We start from the raw sequence: 22,351 nt of genomic DNA, 5'->3' as shown, positions 1-22,351 counted from the left end.
GCTGGCTCTCACCTCTTGCCCAGGGCAATGCCCGGCTTCAAGCAGCAACGGGGGTTTTAAATATTAGTGTATGTGCGTGTGTGGGGGGGGGCTCTTCTTGATGAAGGAAACCCGGGTTATTTCTCCTCCGCAAACGGCCTTCTGTGCTGCTAACAGGTACGGAAGAGGGAGATACCCCCTGGGGCCGAGATGCACTGCACTCCGGACCGGGGTTCTGCAGCACAACGAAGGAAGGATCCCCGCCTCTAAGCTGGCAGCAGGACAGCTTTTAATTCCAGACTTTCATTCACTGGCTGACTCAGAGGCCCAGCCCAAACTGAGCCGGTAGCCGTCACTCCAGACAGGGAACGCTGATACCTGTTGGTTCTCTCCTCCTCCTGCAAGTGTCTGATGAATTTCCAGACTCCTGCGAGACAGTCCTTGCACTGGAAGGGAGAGCCGAGACATTGGAGACCTCAAATCGGACTCGTCCACGGGAGCGAAATCGGCGTTGCTGCACCCGAGGGCTCGTTTTCGGGAGGGGCGAGCAGAGCATTGGAAAGGAGCCAAGTAAGATTTTTAGTGTCTGTCTTCCCAGGCGGAGGGGATCCTCGGCACTGCGCCGAGCTGAGTGTGTTGTGCTACTGATAGGATCTTGATCAGATCTGGGCTGAGGTGGTTTGGCTGGTGGATCAAAGGATGGGTGCGCGGGAACCTCCTGTGGGAAGCTGGTTCCTCTTCGGATTCCACAGCTGGGATTTTTTTTAACCTGTTAAATGCTTGGTCTTCGTTTGGAAATTGTATCTTTCTAACTAGCCTGAGTCCCGTTGGCCTAGCTACACAGTATAATAACGCCCACCCTTCCTAAGTGGTATTAGCATGTCAAAGGGCTTTACACAGGAGGTCAGGATCCCTAGTTCTACTTTACAGATTGGGGGAAACTGAGGCACATAGTGGGGCAGTGACTTGCCCAAGGTCACCCAGCAGGTCTGTGGCAGAGCTGGGAATAAAACCTAGGCCTCCAATCTGTGAGTTATCCACTAGTCCTCACTGTCCTTCCTGTGTCTTTCCTAAGCTATATCCCTGGTTAGTCACCATTATACCAGTGCTTGGGCTGGTAAAAATAACCCCATTCACGCAGACTGTTCTGCCTCCCCTGCAAACATTAAACTTACCTCAGGCCTGATCATGCCCTGCTCTTGGGGCGGTAGCTTGAGCTTTTAGAGCTGGTCACTGCGGCTTCTTAGGTGTCTAGGAGACTTTGTCTTCAGCCCTGCGAGGCACTTTCCCCTTCGTCCCTTTGACAGCCCCTTCCGGCCCTGCTGCCTCAGGGAGCGAGACAAGGAGCAAGGAGGTTTCCCTGGGGAGTCTGCTGCCCTATTACTGTGAGGAGAGGGGAGCAGGAGCTCGTGAGAACCCAGCCGTGACTGGGAGGAGCATGCAGACAAACCGATTCTCCTCTGCTCTTTGCCCAGGGCGAGTGACTCCAAGTGTGAGGAGAAGAGGGGAGGAAATTGCGCTGAGAGGGAGCCAAGAACCCCTGGAGCTGACTCCAGGCTGTGTTCTCCTAAGGGCAGATGTGTTCCCTGGCGCCGAGGCCTCGTTTTGCTCCAGGGTAGCTATGGGTATGTCCACACAGCCGCAAAGACATGAGGCTGGCCCATGTGGGGAGTGGGGCTAAAGCACGCCACGGAGACACGGCTGAGACCCTTCCTGCTTGCCGGGTTACAGAAGCAGTTTCTTATGTCCGTGTGCGGAATGACTTTTGTTCTGTGCACCGATGAGGAGGAAGGGCAATAAGGAATCGTGCTCTGTTGAGACGTCTCTTCCGTGCTGGTGCGCATTCCGTGCAAAGTCATTCCGCACGTGGGCAGGGTGGGGCAGGGATGGGACCAGGGGGTTGGGGTGCAGGAGGGGGCTCAGGGTTGGGACAGAAGGTTGGAGTGCAGGGAGAGGGCTCTGGCTGAGGGGGTGGGTGAGGGTTTTGGGGAGAGACTAGGGATGAAAGATTTGGGGTGTCAGCTGCCCTGAGAGGACTCTCCCTCTCCCCCAGCCCTTTCTCACCACAGCAGCTTGGGGCCTGGAGCTCCAGTAGGCTGAAGAGGAGGCACATAAGAACATAACATAAGAACGGCCGTATTGGGTCAGACCAAAGGTCCATCTAGCCCAGTATCCTGTCTACCGACAGTGGCCAGCACCAGGTGCCCCAGAGAGGGTGGACCGAATACAATGATCAAGCAATTTGTCTCCTGCCATCTCTCTCCAGCCTCTGACAAACAGGGGCCAAGGACACCATTTTATCCCCTGGCTAATAGCCTTTTATGGACCTAACCTCCATGAAATTATCTAGCTTCTCTTTAAAACTCTGTTCTAGTCCTAGCCTTCACAGCCTCCTCTGGCTAGGAGTTCCACAGGTTGACTACGCGCTGTGTGAAGAAGAACTTTCTTTTATTTAGTTTTAAAACCTGCTACCCATTAATTTCATTAGGTGTCCTCTAGTTCTTCTATTTAGGGAACTAATAAATAACTTTTCTTTATTCGCCCTCTCCACACCACTCATGATTTTATAGCCCTCTATCATATCCCCCTCAGTCTCCTCTTTTCTAAACTGAAAAGTCCCAGTCGTTTTAACCTCTCCTCATATGGGACCGGTTCCAAATTCCTAATCATTTTAGTTGCCCTTTTCTGAACCCTTTCCAAAGCCGAAATATCTTTTTTGAGGTGAGGAGACCACATCTGTACACAGTATTCAAGATGTGGGCGTACCATAGTTTTATACCTGTGGGCACCTGTCCCCCAGCTGGGGCAAGTCCAGGCTAGGCCGGAGGGGGGAGCCAGGGAAGCTCTCTCAGGGCCAGTGGGAAGAGGTGCTTCTCCCCTGGTCGTGGCAGCTCTGGTTTGGGGACGGTGGGCCCTCCCGCCAGCTGCAGCAGCCTCAGGGCATTTCTCCCGCTGCAGCCTTGAGCTCCTGGAGGGAGGCGAATCGGCCGTGTGCAGGAATTAACAGGTAGCTATGCAGCTTAGAAGGAACTTAGTTTCAGAGCTTGGGCCCTGGCCAAGCCCGGCTGTCCAACAGACCGAACCCCCGAAATGAGCTGGGCTCAGAGATCACGGTGCTGAAATCTCCTTTAATTAGTTCCAAAATAGAACTGAATTGGTGCTGCTTTTGTGCCAGGGCTGAGCTCTGCCACCTATGAGGCAGCCCTGGCGTACGTGGGCTGGCCGCATCAATTCTGAATGTAAAAAAAAAAAAAAAAAGTCTGGGGCCCTGGCCCTGCTTTGGGTACAAATGGAGCGCTGGCCGCCCCGACGAGGCGTCACTCTGAAGCCGGCCGGAGTGCGGGAAGGAGTCGTGCTCCGTTGGCAGAAGGCCCTGTCGGGCGCGGGGTAACCTGCCAGGGAACAGGGTGGAGCTGAGCTCACGACATGTCGTTGCAACGGTGCAATGTGACGGGCCCTGAGTCATGGGCAGGAGGGGCGGAAGGCAGGTACCCGCTTGCCTTCTTTCCTGGCCCGGTTCCCTGCCACAAGGAAGTGGAAACAGAACCAGAGGGCAGAGGAAAAGTTCATCTCCGGGGAAAGGCAAGTGCGGGAGACAATGAGAGAAGGGAGAGCAGCCCGGGGCCGTGTTCCAAGGTTTTCTCCAGGCAGGGCGGGCCCACAACATTTTGGCACCTGAGGCGGGGAGCTCACATGACACCCCCATGGCCCCTCGCTTGGGCCAAAACTTTGAAAGGTCACTTGTGCCCTCCTTCCTCCAGCACAGCACTCCCCCATCTCTGTGCATCTAGAGCAGAGAGAATACGTCTGCACCAGCAGGTAGGGCTGCCAGGTGTCCGGTATTCAACCGGACAGCCCAGTTTTTGGGCCCTCTGTCAAGTCAAAAAATTCAGAAAATACCGGACATGTGCAATGGTTTTCTGGTGTTCCGGCTGGACACCCCATGGAAGCCTGGCGGGGGCGGGGGAGTGGCTGGGAGGCGGGGCGCGATCGGCGCTGGGAGCCTCTGGTTGCATCTGACGTAGGAGTGATGCCTTGGGGAGGAGGAGAAGCCCCGTCCGTGCCCCCGAGCGCTGGTCAGGCGTGTTGTGGAGCCGTAGCCGGACTCAATCGCGCTTTGCCTGGACCGTGCGCGGGACGGGCAGCCCCTGGGATCTGCAAGTGCCCGGGTCAGTCCTGCTCCCCACCAGCCGATTCTCTCCCCCACACTCGCCCAGACCCCCTCCCGGCCAGCCCTGCTACCTGCCAGCCAGTTCTCCACCTCCCGATCTCCCCGGCCAGCCATGCTCCCCCCAATACCCCGCCCCGATCTCCCCGGCCAGCCCCGCTCCCCCCAACACCCTGCCCCAATCTCCCCCGGCCAGCCCCGCTCCCCCCAATACCCCGCCCCGATCTCCCCCGGCCAGCCCCGCACCCCCCAATACCCCGCCCCAATCTCCCCGGCCAGCCCCGCTCCCCCCAACACCCCGCCCCGATCTCCCCGGCCAGCCCCGCTCCCCCCAACACCCCGCCCCGATCTCCCCGGCCAGCCCCGCTCCCCCCAACACCCCGCCCCAATCTCCCCGGCCAGCCCCGCTCCCCCCAACACCCCGCCCCAATCTCCCCCGGCCAGCCCCGCTCCCCCCAACACCCCGCCCCAATCTCTCCCGGCCAGCCCCGCTCCCCCCCCCACACCCCCCCCCCCCAAGCCCCTGCCCCGATCTCCCCCGGCCAGCCCCGCCCCGCCCCTCCCCCCAACACCCCGCCCCGATCTCCCCGGCCAGCCCCGCTCCCCCCAACACCCCGCCCCAATCTCCCCCGGCCAGCCCCGCTCCCCCCAACACCCCGCCCCGATCTCCCCCGGCCAGCCCCGCTCCCCCCAACACCCCGCCCCGATCTCCCCGGCCAGCCCCGCTCCCCCCAACACCCCGCCCCGATCTCGCCGGCCAGCCCCGCTCCCCCCAATACCCCGCCCCGATCTGTCAGCCCCGCTGTCTCCGACTCCTCTACCCCGCCAGCCCTGCTTCCCATCCCCCACTCCTCCCGGCCAGCCCTGCTCCCCTCCCAGCTGGTCCCTTCCCCCTCCCACTCCCATCAAGTGTGTCCGGTGTTTTTTCTGAAGCTACCTGGTAACCCTACCAGCAGCAGACACAATTTTCTACCCTCTGGGTCCTAGTGGCGCCCCCCACGGTCTGGCACCTGAGGCGGCCGCCTCAGTTCACCTCATGGTAGGGCCGGCCCTGTCTCCAGGGATCAGCCCTTTGGTGTGAGTCCTCTGTGCTCTGGTTCCAGGCTTAGCCCTTCCCTGCCTCGTTAAACACGTCTCCTGGGGCTCACCGTGGCATCCTCCATGTTCTTCCATCTCAGGGGCTACATCTACACAACACGTTTTTGTGGCAGAAAATATGCTAATGAGGGACTCATTAGCATAAGTCACAACTTCATTAGCATATTTTCTGGCTTTTCTTTTTACACAAGGGGTCAGGCATAAGGATCTTGCTCAAGATGGGGGGTTTTGTGCAAAACCGCCCCCCCATCCACACTGCTTCTTTTTGCGCAAAAAGCCCTTGCGCAAGAAGAAACAACAGAAAAATATGCTAATGATGTCACGACTTATGCTAATGAGTCTCTCATTAGCATATTTTCTGCCGCGAAAACTTCTCATGTAGACATAGCCCCGGGATGAGGAAAAAAACAAACTCAAGGACACGGGCCCAAGCCAGTCTCTCTGCGGGGTCTGCCTGGATCCGACTCAAAACGACTGGGGATTACTGTTATCAAGCGCTGGGAGGCCGGATGTTGCTTGACCCCATCGTGCAGCTAGACAGGCTGACGGAGGTTTCCTTGGACAGGCGGCTGCTGTTCGCACGGAGAGAGTAGAACAGCGTTGTCATTTCAATCCCGGCGGGCATGTGATTAATTTGTGTGAATAAAAAGAATCCCCCCTCCATTCCTGTCTGTCTGCCTCTCACGTGCCAGCAATGTCAGCTCCTGTCATTCAGAGCCCGTCTTAGGGGTGGGCGAGCCGGATGGTCTCCCGGGGCCTCCATTTTCAAGGGGCCGCCGACAGAGCCAGTCTTAGGGGCAGGCCGTGACTGCATTTCGGCCCGACCTCCTGAATCCTCCCCCCAGGTTTCTTTGGTTACTCTCCAACCCCCCCCCCCCCTTTTTTTTTGCTTAACAAATTTTTGTCCGGTGTTTTTTTTTAAACCATCTGGCACTCCTACAGGTGAGCCAGGCAGTCGCCCGGGGCCGCCAATTGGTTAGGACCGGCCCTGCTGTTATTTTATCGGGAGCCGTGAGATGTTTGCTGTGTGAGAGGCACGAACGAGTGGCTAGCACTTTGGACTGGTCTGTAGGGCCGTGGCTGCACTAGGATATTATTTTGCAATAAGAACTCCCGAAATAACTACAGGTTGAACCTCGAACCTCTAGGACTCTCTGGTCCGGCAACATCTGTGGTCTGGCAGGATCATAGATATTGCTGGACCCGAGAGCCCCGGCTGGCCAGGCTCAGAATCCTAACCCAGTCTGGGCTGGTGGTGGGGAGCCCAGCTTCAGTGGGGCCAGCGCGGGGAGAGCACAGCTGGCCAGGGCTGGTGGCAAGGAGCAGTCGCAGCCAGGCCTGGCATGGTGGAGGCAGCAGCAGGAAGTGCAGCCCAACGGTAGGCAGAGCCTACAGCTGTGTAGAGAGCCTTAACCTCCCCTTGTCCAGCAAACTCCATTGTTTGGGACCATTCGAGTCCCCAGGGTGCTGGACCGGGGAGGTCCGACCTGTAATTCGAAATAGCTTGTTCTTCAAGGAAAGCAGGAGTTATTAGTTTGAAATAATCAGCTCCTTGTTTCGAAATAGCGGGCGTGGTAGTGTGGACGCTCTGCTGATTATTTCAAAATAAGGGTAGTTATTTCGAAATGACTCCCTAGTGTAGACCATTCCTTGTTCTGCTACTGGGTGACCTTGGACAAGCTGCTTTCCCCTGCCAGTAAAATCCTTTTGTAAAGTGCTTGGAGATCTACAGATGAACAGAGCAGCAGAAAAGGGAGGATTGTTACTTATGAACAAAGACCCAGCAGCTGGAGTCAGATGATTAGGCAAGTATCAGAGGAGTAGCCGCGTTAGCCTGGATCTGCAAAAGCGACGAGGAGACGAGACGAGATTGATTGGAGCATAAGCTTTAGTGGGCAAAGACCCACTTAATCAGATGCATGTATACGATTAGGCAACATTCTTTTATTTCATTACAAAAGTAGGAAGTTTCCAGCCCTCCTGGTTGCAGAGAAAAGTTTTAAAGTGACAAAAATCATAAGGCAGAATCCTAAAATCATACGATTTTAAAAAAGTAATAAAGTTGGATTTTTTTCCCCTTTGTGTCTTTTGAATCTTTCGGGAGTCACATTTTCAAGCTTTTCTCTGCAGCCCCAAAATCTAAAAATGTCCCTTTTCTTTCTTGCTGTCACCTGACACCAGGAGCTAGAGCAGTTGTAAAAACAGCCAATACCATCCCTGAGATTTGCATCCACTCAATCCGCAGCAGCCGCCAAAGCAAACAGAATGTTGAGAATCATTAAGAAAGGGATAAAAATAAAACCAAATATCACATTGCCTCTGTGTAAATCCATGGTACGCCCACATCTTGAATACTGTGTGCCGATGTGGTCGCTTCATCTCAAAAAAGATACGTTAGAATAGGAAAAGTTCAGAAAAGGGCATCAAAAATTATTAGGGGTCTGGAACAGCTGCCTTGTGATGACAGCCTAATAAAACTGGGTGTTTTAGCTAGGAATAGAGGAGGAGGGGACACTACGATAGAGGTCTATAAAATTATGGCAGGTGTGGAGAAAGTAGATGAGGAAGTATTATTTACTCCTTCTCATAACACAGGAACTAGAGGTCACCAGATAAAATTAATAGGCAGCAGGTTTAAAACAAACAAAAAAAGGAAGGATCTTTTTCACACCACACACGGTCAACCTGTGGAACTCCTTGCCAGAGGATGTTGTGAAAGCCCAGACTATAACAGGTTTCAAAAGAACTAGAAATGTATGGAGAATAGGTCTATTGATGACTATTAGCCAGGGTAAACAGGGCCGGTGTCTCTAGCTTCTGTTTGTCAGCGGCTGGAAATGGGTGACAGGGGAGGGATCACTTGATGATTGCCTGTTCTGTCCACGCCCTCTGAGGCAACTGGCAAAGGCAAGACACTGGGCTTGACGGACCTTTGGTCTGACCCAGTCAGGCTGTTCTTGTGAAATCCCTAGGGCTGACAACCCTGTGGGACAGTATTGGAGCGTTACTGGCCCCGGGGCAGACTCGGCAGTCGCCTAGGGCGCCGCGTTAAACGGGGAGCCCAATGATGCACCGCCACTGAGGGCTTTAGATGCGGGGGCGCCGATCGCGCATTCCGCCTAGGGCGCCAGTTGCCGGCAGCTCGTCTCAGGCCGCCCCTGACGGGCCCCATTCGCGCCATAGGAGCCGTGTGGCTAGAACCGTACACACACATGGCTAGAATCTGTTGCCTCCCATGGGATGCCGGGGGGCCTTTGGGGTTTCCTTGCGTGGATCTGATTGCCGATTCGGGGCCCTCGACAGTAGGAACAAGAGGCAGGCTACCAGCTCCAGCAGATCATCCGGCCCTGCCTAGGGTGTTGCTGTCATGGCCTCCCAAGGGCCGTTCCATGTCACTGGGGCTGTCCGTCTGGCTTATCTGGTTCCCAACGAAACAATGGGTGAATTGTTCTTTTATAAGCCAACCTGGGTGGAGGCGGCACCATGAAATTCCTTCTTACGACAGAGGCCTGGCGGGTGGAGTGCTGGGTGTGACGGGTCGGCAGCTGACAATGCAGGGGGACAGCAACCGCCTCGCCCCTGAGAGAGCCGGGAGGGTCATTTCCAGCAGCCTCTGGTGACGGGCAGAGATGGGACTGGCCAGGAAAGCCCAGACCAGGCATACGCAGCCCCCCCCCCCCACGGGGTTACAACTGCACTGAAACCAGCCCTGGATCAGCAGCAGGCTTGGAGCTTCATTTTCAATGATGGGTGCCGGGTTGGTCTCTCTGAGCCCCCAGGAACCCCACGTGCTCTCTCAGCCCTCCCCCCCCCCCGCTGGCCGGCGGGCGCTGGATGTGAGCGCCTTTGGAACCTGGCAACCCCTCTCCTGGCTGAGCGAAATGCATTCCCCGCAGAGCGCCTGCCTGCCTGCTAGCCCTTTCCCCCATGGGGGCTGTCTCTTCTGTGGCCAACTCCTCCTGGCCCCGCTGGCAGGAGACTGTCTCTGCAGAACGTGGGAGGTGATCTAGGCGGCTTATCCCTCAAGGGCCAAGGGGAGGAAGGGAAGCTGCAAGGAGGGTTTGGAGCACGTTTCAGAATAAGAAGCGTTTCTGGACCAACCACTCCAGCCCTCCTCCTCCATCAGTCTTTGCTCTAGGTGGGCTTTGGGCACCCTTCAGCCACGCCCTGGGTTGCCAGCCAGCCTTCCCCTGCAGATCAGCCCCAGGGATGCACGGCTGGGATGACTGGCGACAGGCACTGCTCTGCAGGCTGGCCCTTCCAGGCATCTTCTACCCCATCCCCAGGGCCAGGCCCACTGTGAGCCAGCTTCTGCTGACAAGCCCCAAGCTCTCGAGTTACAAAGACAAGCTAGTCGAGGGACAGCAGAGCAGAGATGGGCGGGTCTGGGGACTGAGAGGGGCGGTGAGGAAGGGGAGAGAGAAAGCAGGGATCTAGGCATGGGGAGCAGGCTGGATTAGTGGTGTTAAAGACTAGTCGACTATCCAATAAGCATTTGCTTATCGGATAGTCTTTTGACTAATCGACTAGTCGATTTCTCCCCCCTTCCCCCGGTGCCTCTATGAGATAGAGGCAGCAAAAGTGGGGGGGGGGCAGGGGGTACTTCAAAGTGGTAGCACTGCACAGCTGCGCCGCTTTGAAACCCAAGGCAGTGTTTCAAAGGGGCAGCTGTTGTGGAGCCTGGGGTCAACCGGGGACTCCCAGCTGACTCCCAGCTGACCCCGGGTTCCCCGCGACATTTCCCCAGAACCCAGGATCAGTAGGAATACCCAGCTGTCCCCAGGTTCTGGGGAAATGCTGCGCAGAGCCCAGGATCAGCTAGGGGGTCCCCAGCTGACTCCGGGCTCCACTGCCCCTTTGAAACGCTGCCTCCACGGCGGGTTCCAGGCCAGGTTCCGGGGAAGTGCTGAGCAGAGCCCGGGATCAGCTCGGGAGTGCTCGGCTGACCCCAGGCTCCTAGCGGCATGCAGCATAGCATGGACTCAGAGTCCCCCACTGACCCCGGGCTCCATGGCTTTTCAAAGCAGGCACCCAGAGTCAGCAGGACTTCCCACTGGCTCTGTACTAGGAGTTCCGCATTCCTCCTTTGAAATGTACAAGAGCTCCAGCAGGGGCTCTTGTACATTTCAAAGGTGAAATGCGAAAGTGTCTATCAACTAGTCCAGTGGTCCCCAACCTTTTGAGGTTGTCGGGCGCCAGGGGGCGTGGCCGTTTGCCCGCTGGGCGCCAGGGGGTGTGGCCGTTCGCCCACCGGGTGCCCGGGGGCGGCCCCCCCCCATAGCCGCATGCCCGGGGGCGGGGCCCCCCCCATAGCTGTGTGCCCGGGGCCGGCGCCCCCCCCGCCAAGCGCCGCGCACCCAGGGCCGGCGGCCCCTCCCCCACCAAGCGCCGTGCGCCTGGGGCTGGCGCTCCCCCCCTTCCAAGCGCCGCGCGCCCAGTGCTCCCTCCCCCCCAAGCACCGCGCGCTCGGGGCCGGCGCTCACCATGCGTCATGTGCCCGGGGCCAGGCCAGCCCCGAGCACCTGGAGGGCGCATTCAAATGCCCCCGCGGGCGCCATGTTGGGGAACACAGAACTAGTCAATTAACCACATTTTAACATCCTTAGCCTGGCTGCGGAGAGGGGGTGGGAGCGAAGGGGAGAGGAGGAAATGGGGTCAGAGCTCCAGCTGGGCAGGGATGGGACTATGCATTGCCTTGAAGGGAAGTACAAGCCAAGGACCTTGAATCAGCCGCACGACGAGACAAGAAGGCCATGTCTGCCCAGGGACTGCAGCCACTAGGGGAGCCGCCCCAGTAGGGGGCATTGACACTGCACCCAGAGCTCGAAATAAGCTACTCGACCTGTGTCGCTTATTTTGAGTTCAATTTGAAATGTGGCGCTGTCGACAGAGCACTTACTTTGCAATAAATCGCTCTTCCCCAACGTCCCTTACTCCTCATGCCATGAGGTTTACAAGGACGTCGGAATAACGAGCGCACCCAAAAGACGCGGACTAGCTATAGCGCTGCCGTGTAGCCGTAGCCGCGCAGACCTTGAACGCAGGCACAAACGCATCCCAGTTTGCACCCGGGGCGGTTTCTCTTTGGTTTCCAACGGGGGCAAGTTGTACTGGCGCAAATCCTGCTGCACTAGCATAAACGGTCCCTGCAAATGGTAAACGGTCCCCACACCTGTGCCAGAGATCCCAGTGGAGACACGGCCCACTGGACAACCTGGTCCAGACAGCATGGGCAGCCGGACTGGATAGGACTGGTTTGGGGTTTCCTGTCCCCCTGTTTGACCAGCTGTCGTGCTCCCTAATGTGTGTCCAGGTGGAGCTCAGCTCAAGCTGAAGAGGATGCTGGCTTGTTGGCTGGCACGGTGGGAAGGCGGGGGGGAGGGAAAGAGGCGCGGGGCTGGCTCAGTGAAAGCTAGTGGAAACCCTGGAATGCCTGCAGCTGCTATTTCAGGAAGGCTTAATTCAAAACAGGAAACATTCACTTTCTAGCAGCCAGTCATCATACTCAGCAACGGTACAGCACAGATCTCCAAGTGCATTACAAAGGTGGAATGGGCCCATTAGGGGAAACCGAGGCACAGGAACAATGTCAGGCTAGCTCCTCAGTTGGCACCAGTTGCCATTGCTCCATTGATTTCCGTGAAGCTGCCCTGACTGACACGGACCGTTGGCTCTTCTTTCTTTGTCTGCTCTGCACCCTGGTGCTGGGATGGGTGAATCTACTAGGCTCCTTTCCATCTCTGGTCTTCTCACTGGTACTACAGGCTTGGTTACCCCTGTGCAGGCTTGGTGCTTCCTGACTGTGGCCATGGTGATGCGACAGTAGCTGGGTTGCTAGTGGTGGGTTAGTGCCAATGGAACTGACTCTAATGCCATGAGCCGGTCTGTCATTGGTGCCCAGGAAGGAAGAGAATTTGCATCTGTGTCTGCAGGGTGATTGGGAGTGAAACCTGCTTTTTTCCCCTCACGAAAGGTGAACTTTTTGGAAAAGTCGACAGAAAAACGGACGATGCACCGGGTTCCCGTCTCTCTGACATCTGCAGAAAGAAGGAACAGCACCACTGAAGCATGGGGGTGCAAGAGTAGTTAAGGCAGTGATACTCACGCTGTAAGTGGCTCCTCGTGTGCCTGCTGCCACTAGGGTTTTTCACAAAAAAATCCCGAACATGGAGAGAAAAAAATTGGTTGAGAAAAAAAAACCCACTGGGGGACCAAACTACCAAACTTGTTCAGCAAAAAAGAAAAAGGTCCCTGTGCCTTCAAATCCCCCCTCCCTCACTCCCCACTAGACACGGCAGGGGAAGAATGGCCCCGCTGGCCTTCCGTCCGAAAAAAACAGAAAATACCGGACATTTTACATGTCCGGTATTTTCTGTTTTTTTTTTACTGGACAGGGGCCACAAATAATGGACTGTCCCAGCGAAAACCAGACACCTGGCAATTCTAGCTGCCACTCTTTGCAGTGCATGCTATTAAAACACTGTGGATATGTCTACAATACAAGGGTATGTCGAAATAAATTATTTCGGAAAAATAACTCCTGAAATAACTGTATCCAATTAGCAAGTTCACACTCCAGGGAAGCTTCGAAACTACTCTGAGGAAGGCTCCCCTAATGCAGACGTGCTACCTTGATTTAAAGCCCCAGGAAGCACTGGGGAGTAATTCCTTTGAACGGCCTTGGAGAGGAGCTATTTCGAAATAGCTGCAGTGGGGTGTCCACACTGGCGCTATTCCGAAACAGCCATTTTCAAATAGGCGTTATTCCTCGTGAAATGGGGGGTTATTACTCCAGAATAAGAAGCCTGTTATTTTGAAATAATTTTGAAATCATGGGCTTGCTGTGTGGACGCTCCCCTTGTTATTTCGAAATAATGCTGTAGTGTAGACGTGCCCTGTGTGGTTTAATTATTAACCATTCAGGATGCTTTTACTATGTTATTAACCAGTGAAGTTACCAGCTAACGTATTTGCAGTGAGAATCGTATACAAACGAAATATTTCCCCATCACACTGTTTAAATGTGAATAGTAGTACAGTAAATGAATCCACAATGCTGATTGTTAAATCGGTTCCTTAACCCCTGAGATCTGAGTGTCATTGAGTTAATGGAAAGAGAGACACCAGGGCTGTGTCTAGACTGCATGCCTTTTCCGTAAAAGGGATGCAAATTAGACACATCGCAATTGCAAATGAAGCGGGGATTTAAATCCCCCCCGCTTCATTTGCATAAACATGGCTGCCACTTTTTTCCGGCTCGGAGCTTTGCCGGAAAAAAGCGCCAGTCTAGATGGGGATCTTTCGGAAAATAAAGCCTTTTCCAAAAGATCCCTTATACCTTATTTTAAGAGGAATAAGGGATCTTTCAGAAAAGGCTTTATTTTCCGAAAGATCCCCGTCTAGAATAGCGCTTTTTTCCGGCAAAGCTCCGAGCCGGAAAAAAGCGGCAGCCATGTTTATGCAAATGGAGTGGGGGGGATTTAAATCCCCACTTCATTTGCAATTGCGATGTGTTTAATTTGCATCCCTTTTACGGAATGGAGTAGATGGGAGGGTTGGAGTAGATGGGAGGGTTGGAGTTAGAACCCACATCTCATAATGCTGGCCTTAGGCCTGAATGTTATCTTTTGACAATCACTCAGTTTTCTTTTCCTCTTTCTTTTCCTTCTCCCTTTTCTATTTCCCCCAGCACGTCCATTGTCTAACGTGAATGATGCTATAAGTCTGGTCTGGTGGCCGTGCTGGTATTTCATAACGGAAATAATTAAAATCCCATTGATCTCTGCAGTAGGCTGATTTTTGGAAATTGTCTGCCCTTCGAGCGAATGCAGAGCACTCAATGGCAGTACTTAGAGATAATCTTATCTTACCTGCCTTACAAATGACATGACAGAGCTGGGAGTTTAATATTTGCCTCAGTACCATCTGCTGAGCAGTCAAATAAGGAAATCCTGGAACGAGAGAAAAGGGTGTATTGGCAAGTAGGTTCTAATCGGTCTACAAGGGGGTTCTGTATCTAGCCCATTCTGAGACAATCCTTGTAGCGTGTAGATTTGAAACTCAGCCCCTTTCCTGGAGGTGGAATAGAAAAATTAACAAAGATCAGTTCAAGCCTCCTCCCTGGGCTTGGCTGTCCCTCCCCCCCCCCAAGTTCCTCTCTCTGGACTGCTCAGCCCTGATCCTAGGTCCTCTCTTTCTAGAGAGCCATCCTATATCCACATGGAGAATGGAGCCACCTTCCCCAGTTAGTCACGGGAACACTTAGCACTTTCCCAATGGGATCAGCACATACTATAAGGATAGGATGCCTCGGCCAAACGTAGCGCGTACTACAAGGGTAGGACATCCAGCCGAACATGATCTTACCCTTCCAACCACCTGAGTCTATGATTTTCTTAGCTCGTTTCAAACCCATCATTTACCTGCCCGTTTGATTTATTTGTAACCCTCATAACCTTACTGGAGAACCCTTCTTTCCACTCAGGCTGAGTACTTCTAGATCTTGGAGAAGAGGAGTGTGTGAATTTCTGGGGAGGGAGGTGCCATGCCCCCATGGCCCAGCCCTGCCACCAGCTTCTCTCCTGGGGTAGGAATTGGAGAATCACCCCAGGCTTTCCCAGGCTGGCCAGAGCATGAGGGAGGGAGGCTGGGGCAGCACACGCCTCTGCTTTCTCCTGGCCAGCTGGGGCACATGAGGCAGGGGGGAAAGGAAGGAGGCTGGCAGCGCATCGCCTCTGCCTTTTCCAGAACCGGACATAATTCCAATAAAATAATATGTACGGGGAAATTTTTTCAAAGCATCTAAAGGTTTTAGGGGCATAAATATCACTGAAAGCCAATAAGACTTTTGCTCCTTAATGGCTTAGGCATCTGAGAAACTCTCCTTGTACAACAACTCAGCGATGTGTGCCTCGCTCAGGGGGTAAAGACTTTAAATGCTTTTTTTACTTTCTGTACTCTGGGGTTGTTCAGGGCCCTGCCAAGCCCCTAGTGCAGATCAGAGCAGTCTCAGGGTTGCTTTTGCATAAGATCTGCTTCTAGTGGGGCCCAAGGCCTCAGAGGGGGAAGAAAACAGCCATGTCATTATCCTTGTTACAGAAGCAGAACCAGGTAGAATTCTGCACCAGCTGGATTCTTGGGGGGAGAGTGGGGGCAGATTTCCAGGCACTTTAGGTCTTCCTGACCGAGGTCCTTGGCATAAGGGAGAGTCTTGTCCAAGACACAAGCTGAACTGTCAGACCAACAGTAATTGTCGCTCTTATTCCCTCACCCACTGGTGCTCACTTGTCCTGAGTCATGCAAAATTCCCGCTGCATGATTCATCACGGTGCTCCTACAATCCAGACTATAGCACTAGTCAGTGCAACTGTGTTTACCCAGCATTTTCCACGCAGGAGACACTTTCTGAGAGCCAGTGGCGGACTCCACCTCAGGATCTAAGCCGCCTGGTTTACCCCTGCTGCTCCCAGAGTTGCTTATGTGGGTAAGATGTTTTCTCTTCCCATAGTGGTATTTCCTGTCCTGCAGTGGCTGAGTCAGGCTGCCAGGATTAGAGCATCTTTTCTTCTTGGCTTCATGGAAAATTGGCTCTAGAAGTTACAAAACAGCAGAGTCATGGGCAAAGTTGCTCAACTGGATCATGAGTTCTCTCTCTCCGGGATTCTGCCAGCTCTGATCCGTGCACGGCTTCATTTTGTCGTCTTTACAAAGGTTGTTGCAGGAGGGTTTTTTAGTGGCTGCTTTTTTCTTTAAATGAAATAGTTTTAGTTCACTTAGTAATATTTTCAGGATAACAAGGAAATGGCTCCTTCTGAGGGTGGATCTAAACAATGCTTTCTTACCTTGTGTTTAAAACGACTTATAATCTTAGAGAGAGAACGGGGTAGCTTGTCATTTTTGCATGGATCAGTATGTCAAGGCAAACGCTGATTTGGAGTCTGGGGTTTAACATGACCAGTTAACACACACATATGCAGGGGAGCCGACAGCCACTCCGGGCCCTGGATAGGATGTGTGTTGGGGAGCTGTCTCCTTGCTCCTGGAAGGGGCAATAAATGAAAAATATTGGAACCATGGTTATATTAATTTTGGTTTTAAAACATTATGGAACTGTGTGGAGGGGGGGGGGGGGGTGGAGAGAGGAGGGGAAAGTGGGTTTGTTTTTCAGTCCTGGAAAACAAAAACAATGTCAAGGTTTTCCACATTTTCCTCCCGCCCCCGTTTTTAACCTGCTCTGCCTTATGGAATTGCTTTTGCTTGTGCAAAGTGAAAGTGCAAAAGTGCAGGATTCTGAGTTGATTGCATCTTACTTATGCTTTGCACAGCACTAGTGCGAGTGATGATGAAAGAGAATGCCACTCAAGGCACTGGAGACTCAAGCTGTAGGTCAGGGGTGGGCAATAATTTTTGCCATGTCGCCACTCTACAAATTTTGGTAAATTGTCAGGGGCCAGTTCTGGGCCCTAGAAGGGGCGGGGCCTTGGTGGAAGGAGTGGGGCAGAGGGCTAGAGAGAGAATTGTGTGTCTTTCTGTGTGTCTTTGAAAGACAGACTTTGTGATAGAGATTGTGTGTTTGCATGTGGCACAGAGACTGGGACAGTGTGTGCGGCACGGACAAGGTGTGTGGGTGTATGATAGAGTGTGGGTATGTGCTGCTGGGTACGTTTCTGAGACACTCCATGCGCTGTCTCTTTAAGACAGGGAAAGCTGTCCTTCTCTGGCGTCTGTCCCTTCCCCCGCTCTGCAGTGATGGGGTATGTGATGATGGAAGATGGTGTGTGCGCACGTCTGTGTGTTGTGAATGAGTGTGAGTGTGAGTGTGTGAGTGAGAGAGAAAGCTGGCTGCTGTAGAAATCTTAGAAACAGTTCACTCTCTGCTCTCAGTGTGTATTTAGCCCACCCCTGCTGTCTGTTGAATCTTGGGGGTGGATCAATTTCATAGCATCATAGAATCATAGGACTGGATTCAGGAAGCCATCTAGACCAGTCCCCTGCACTCCTGGCAGGAGTAAGTATTATCTGGATTATCTCTGACAGATGTTTGTCTAACCTGCTCTTTAAAAATCCCCAGTGATTCCACAATCTCTCTGGGAAATTTATTCCAGTGCTTAACCACCCTTAATGGTTAGTTAGGAAAAACCTCCTAATGTCCAACCTAAACCACCTTTGCTGCAATTTAAACCCATTGCTTCTTGCCCTGTCATCAGAGGTTAAAAACAAATTTTTTCCCTCCTCCTTATACCAATCTTGTAGGTGCTTGATAATTGTTATGTTCCCTTTCAGTCTTCTCCAAACTGGAAAAAAAACCCTGGGTTTGTTTAATCTTCCCTCATAGGTCATACTTCCTAAACATTTCATCATTTGTGTTGCTCTTCTCTGGACTCTCTCCAATTTGTCCACATCTCTCCCAAAATGTGGTGCCCAGAACTGGACACAGTACTTCAATTGAGGCCTAATCAGTGCAAAGCAGAGCGGAAGAATGAGTTCTCCTGTCTTAGAATCATAGAACCATAAAGCTGGAAGAGACCTCAGGAGTCATCAAGTCCAGCCCCCTGCCCAAGGCAGGACCAATCCCAACTAAATCAACCCAACCAGGGCTTTGTCAAGCCGAGACTTAAAAATCTATAGGAATGGAGATTCCACCATCTCCCTAGGGAACCCATCCCAGTGCTTCACCACCCTCTTAGAGAAATAATTTTTCCTAATATCCAACCTAGACCTCCCCCACTGTAACGAGACCATTGTTCCTTGTTCTGCCATCCCTCACTACTGAGAACAGCATCTCTCCATCCTCTTTGGAACCTCCTTTTAGGAAATTGAAGGCTGCTCTCAAATCCCCCCTCACTCTTCTCTTCTGCAGACTAAACAAACCCAAATCCCTCAGTCTCTCCTCATAGGTCATGCGCTCCAGCCCCTAATCATTTTGGCCACCCTCCGGTGGACCCTCTCCAATGCGTCCACATCCTTTCTATAGTGGGGGGCCCAGAACTGGACGCAATATTCCAGATGTGTCCTCACCAAAGCTGAATAAAGGGGAATAATCACTTCTCTAGATCTGCTGGCAATGCTCCTCCTAATGCACCCCAATATGCCATTAGCCTTCTTGCCTACAAGGGCGCACTGTTGACTCGTATAGTCTTGCTCACAACACTCCTGTTAATGCATCCCAGAATCAAGTTTGCGTTTTATGCGACAGTGGGTATGTCTACACTGCAGAGTTTTTTCAGAAAAACTTCAATTATGTCCACACTGCAATCGCATTCTTTAAAAAAAAAAAATCGAAAGAACTGAGGGGATTTCCCTCAGAAGAAGCCTTTTTCTGAAAGAGCTCTTTCGGAGAAATATGTGTGTGGATGGGGAAGAGAGAGTTATTTCACAAGAAGAGGAAAGAGGAAAAAGCACAGGTGCCCTGGTGGCCACTCTGCTCATCGTAATCACAGCTTACATGCGAGAGAGCGTCCATTCAGCACTTTTTCGATGCGCTTTGGCAGTGTGGACGCTCTCTTTCGGAAGAAGTTTTTTCGGAAGATCTCTTCCCGAAAAGCTTCTTCCAAAAGCAGCCTGCAGTCTAGACATAGCTAGTGTCACACTGTTGACTCGTATTTAGCTTGTGGTCCACTATGACCCCTGGATCCCTTTCGGCTGTACTCCTTTCTAGGCAGTTATTTCCCATTGTGTGTGTGTGTGGGAGCAACTGATGGGTTCTTCCTAAGTGGAGCACTTTGCATTTGTCCTTATAGAATTTTATCCTCTTTATTTCAGACCTTTTCTCCACATTGTCCAGATCCTTTGTAATTTTACCCCTACCTTCCAAAGCATTTGCAACCCCTCTGAGTTTGATATTTTCTGCAAACTTTAGAAGTGCACTTTCTGAAGCTGTGTCTACACTGTTCCGTTTAATGCGCCTCTGCGGCAGGGCTTTCCCGTGGCAGTGGGGTCCTGGCACCAGCACTGGGAGACAGCTCTCACAGCATGGTAGGTAAGGAGAAGAGCTAACTGCTCCCTGCGCTGGAAGACTGTTTGCACCGGTGCTTCACAGCGCTGTCACTTGCTGCTCTTGGTGGGTATGGCTTTTTTCAGATCCTTGACCAAAAAGGTCACAACACAGTAAAATGGCAGTGAAGACAAGTCCTAAGCCATTAACATAACCGAGGAAGGTATTTCTGCCTCCGAAGGTGGAGATGTAGGTTTCCACCTCACCTTGGGTACATCTACACAGCCCCCTAGTTCGAACTAGGGAGGCTAATGAGGGCAACCGAAATTGCAAATGAAGCGCGGGATTTAAATATCCTGCGCTTCATTAGCATCTTCCTGGGCGGGCGCCATTTTGGAAATTGACTAACCCGGAATAACTGCCCGCATCTACACGTGGCAGGCAAACGGGAGAGCGAAGTAAACCCCTAACTCGAATTAGCTGTTAAATCTCATTTCACGAGGAATAACAGCTCATTCGAGTTAGGGGTTTACTTCGATCTTCCGTTCGCCTGCCGCCTGTAGACGCGGTTATTCTGGGCTAGTCAATTTCCAAAATCCCGCGCTTCATTTGCAATTTCGGTCGCCCTCATTAGCCTCCCTAGTTTGAACTAGGGGGCTAGTGTAGATGTACCCCTTGAGCTGAGCCCTCAAAACCCAAGATTCTCTCTTCGCTATGGTTCCCAGGGCATGTTTTGGGAAAAGAGAAGTTTTCCACGGGTTAGCAGCCCAAGGAGCAGAGGTGCTGGGGGGGGGGAGGGTTGCATGGGCGAGGGGTTAGCAGCCCATGGAGCAGAGGTGCTGGGGGGGGGTTAGCAGCCCATGGAGCAGAGGTGCTGGGGGGGGTTAGCAGCCCATGGAGCAGAGGTACTGGTGGGGGTTAGCAGCCCATGGAGCAGAGGTGCTGGGGGGGGGGGGTTAGCAGCCCATGGAGCAGAGGTGCTGGGGGGGGGTTAGCAGCCCATGGAGCAGAGGTACTGGGGGGGGGGGTTAGCAGCCCATGGAGCAGAGGTACTGGGGGGGGTTAGCAGCCCATGGAGCAGAGGTGCTGGGGGGGGGGTTAGCAGCCCATGGAGCAGAGATGCTGGGGGGGGGGGTTAGCAGCCCATGGAGCAGAGATGCTGGGGGGGGGTTAGCAGTCCATGGAGCAGAGGTGCTGAGGGGGGGGGGTTAGCAGTCCATGGAGCAGAGGTGCTGGGGGGGGCGGGGGTTAGCAGCCCATGGAGCAGAGGTGCTGAGGGGGGGGGGGGTTTGCAGCCCATGGAGCAGAGGTGCTGGGGGGGGGTTAGCAGCCCATGGAGCAGAGGTGCTGGGGGGGGTTAGCAGCCCATGGAGCAGAGGTGCTGGGGGGGGGGGGTTAGCAGTCCATGGAGCAGAGGTGCTGGGGGGGGGGTTAGCAGTCCATGGAGCAGAGGTGCTGGGGGGGCGGGGGTTAGCAGCCCATGGAGCAGAGGTGCTGAGGGGGGGGGGTTTGCAGCCCATGGAGCAGAGGTGCTGGGGGGGGGTTAGCAGCCCATGGAGCAGAGGTGCTGGGGGGGGTTAGCAGCCCATGGAGCAGAGGTGCTGGGGGGGGGGAGTTAGCAGCCCATGGAGCAGAGGTGCTGAGGGGGGGGGGGGGGGGGGGTTTGCAGCCCATGGAGCAGAGGTGCTGGGGGGGGTTAGCAGCCCATGGAGCAGAGGTGCTGAGGGGGGGGGGGTTTGCAGCCCATGGAGCAGAGGTGCTGGGGGGGGGGTTAGCAGCCCATGAAGCAGAGGTGCTGGGGGGGGGGTTAGCAGCCCATGGACAGAGGTGCTGGGGGGGGGGGTTAGCAGCCCATGGAGCAGAGGTGCTGGGGGGGGGGGTTAGCAGTCCATGGACAGAGATGCTGGGGGGGGGGGGTTAGCAGTCCATGGAGCAGAGGTGCAGCGGAGCCATTGCACCGGCACAGAGGGGGCCTGCATCCGACCCGCCCGGTGCCCATCAGGAGTCCCACCGGAGCCGATCCCTTCCCCGGCCTGGGGCCTGTGACGTGGGCCGCCCACCGCCCCTGGGCTGCGCTCCTGAATATTCATCGGCGGCCGGGAGCCAAGCGGCCGCGCAGCCGGGAGCGGGCAGTCGCGCTCCGCCATTGGCTGCGGGAGGCTCCTGGCCCGGGGAGCCGCCGAGGGGCTTGGCTGGGGGAGCCGCCGCGAGCGGGGAGCGGCGCAGACGGTGCCGCGGTGCAAGGGGGCGATGGCAGCGGGCCCGCGAGGGGAGCCCTAGAGGAGCCGGGCGCGCGGGGAGCCGGCGGGGCGCGCGGAGCGTGGGCTGCAGCCGGGCGCTTGCTCCTTTGTAAGCGCGCAACAAAGGCTGGCGCGGAGCGGGGTAAGTGACCGCGGCGACCCCCCCTGCTTCTCCCGGCCGGATTGCGGAGCCTCCCCCCGGGAACCAGACCGCGGGGCCGGCTCCCCCAGCTCCGGAGCCCAGCCCTGGGGAGCGCCCGTCTTGCCCCCCCGGCTGGGAACAGACACAAAGCCAGAGGGGAGGCAGCCTGCCCTGGTCACCCAGACCCCGTCTGGCTCTGGCGGGGGGGTTGAATGTCTGGTGGGTGGCCCATGGGTGCATCTGTTGGAGGGTGAGGTCGCCTCTTCCCTGCTATTGTGCGCAAATCGCTGGGCCAAGCCCCCCTTGCGAGGAGGGGCTGGCAGAGCCAGGGATTGGAAACACTCAGGCTGGCCAAGGAAGGCACAGGAAAATAGCCCTGCTTTTTAGCCTGGGCTCTGAACGTTTTCACGGCTGTTCAATGTGGCTCCAAGGGGCCAGGCCAGCCCCCTAGGCCAAGGGGAGTTTGGGAAGCTGCTCTCCAGCCAGAACCGATAGATGCCCCCCCTTTAGTAATCCACCTGTGGCCCTTGTGTGTTGTGAAGAGCTCAGCCGTGGGGCGAGAGAGCCATTCTGTTTCCGTGGCCCGGTGTGTCCGTGGCTTTTCTGCCAATGCGGAGTGAATGGTGGCTGCGTGGGACGGTTTGTTTTTAAATGAAAGAGTTAAAGCGGAACAACCCCGGGTGCCGATGCATAGAGGGGATAGAGGTGCCTTCTCGTGGTAGAACTTATTCTCTGAAATGGGGATAAGGTATAGCTGTAGTAAGAGGCGAGCCTAAAACTTAAGCCCTTGT

The 22,351-nt window shown here is 54.5% G+C and overlaps 1 protein-coding gene across 6 annotated transcripts in view; it reads left to right on the top strand.

Moving 5' to 3' along the window:
• Positions 1-271: 271 nt before the first annotated feature.
• Positions 272-22,351, top strand: part of ARHGEF10L (Rho guanine nucleotide exchange factor 10 like) — a 207,266-nt gene continuing 185,186 nt past the window's right edge. Inside the window, exon 1 of one of the 6 annotated variants that reach the window (XM_089773156.1) lies at positions 272-549. The gene's annotated coding sequence lies outside the window, so the exon portion shown is untranslated. Of the gene's footprint in view, positions 550-21,294; positions 21,561-22,351 lie in introns of those variants that run through there. The other 5 variants (XM_075906178.2, XM_089773155.1, XM_089773157.1 and 2 more) reach the window with 5 other exon arrangements.

Source organism: Pelodiscus sinensis, chromosome 24, assembly GCF_052426305.1.
Source record: "Pelodiscus sinensis isolate ZL-2025 chromosome 24, ASM5242630v1, whole genome shotgun sequence".
Taxonomy (NCBI): domain Eukaryota; kingdom Metazoa; phylum Chordata; order Testudines; family Trionychidae; genus Pelodiscus; species Pelodiscus sinensis.
Note: the sequence above shows the minus strand (reverse complement) of the source record. Positions and strands in the feature narration are given on the sequence as shown.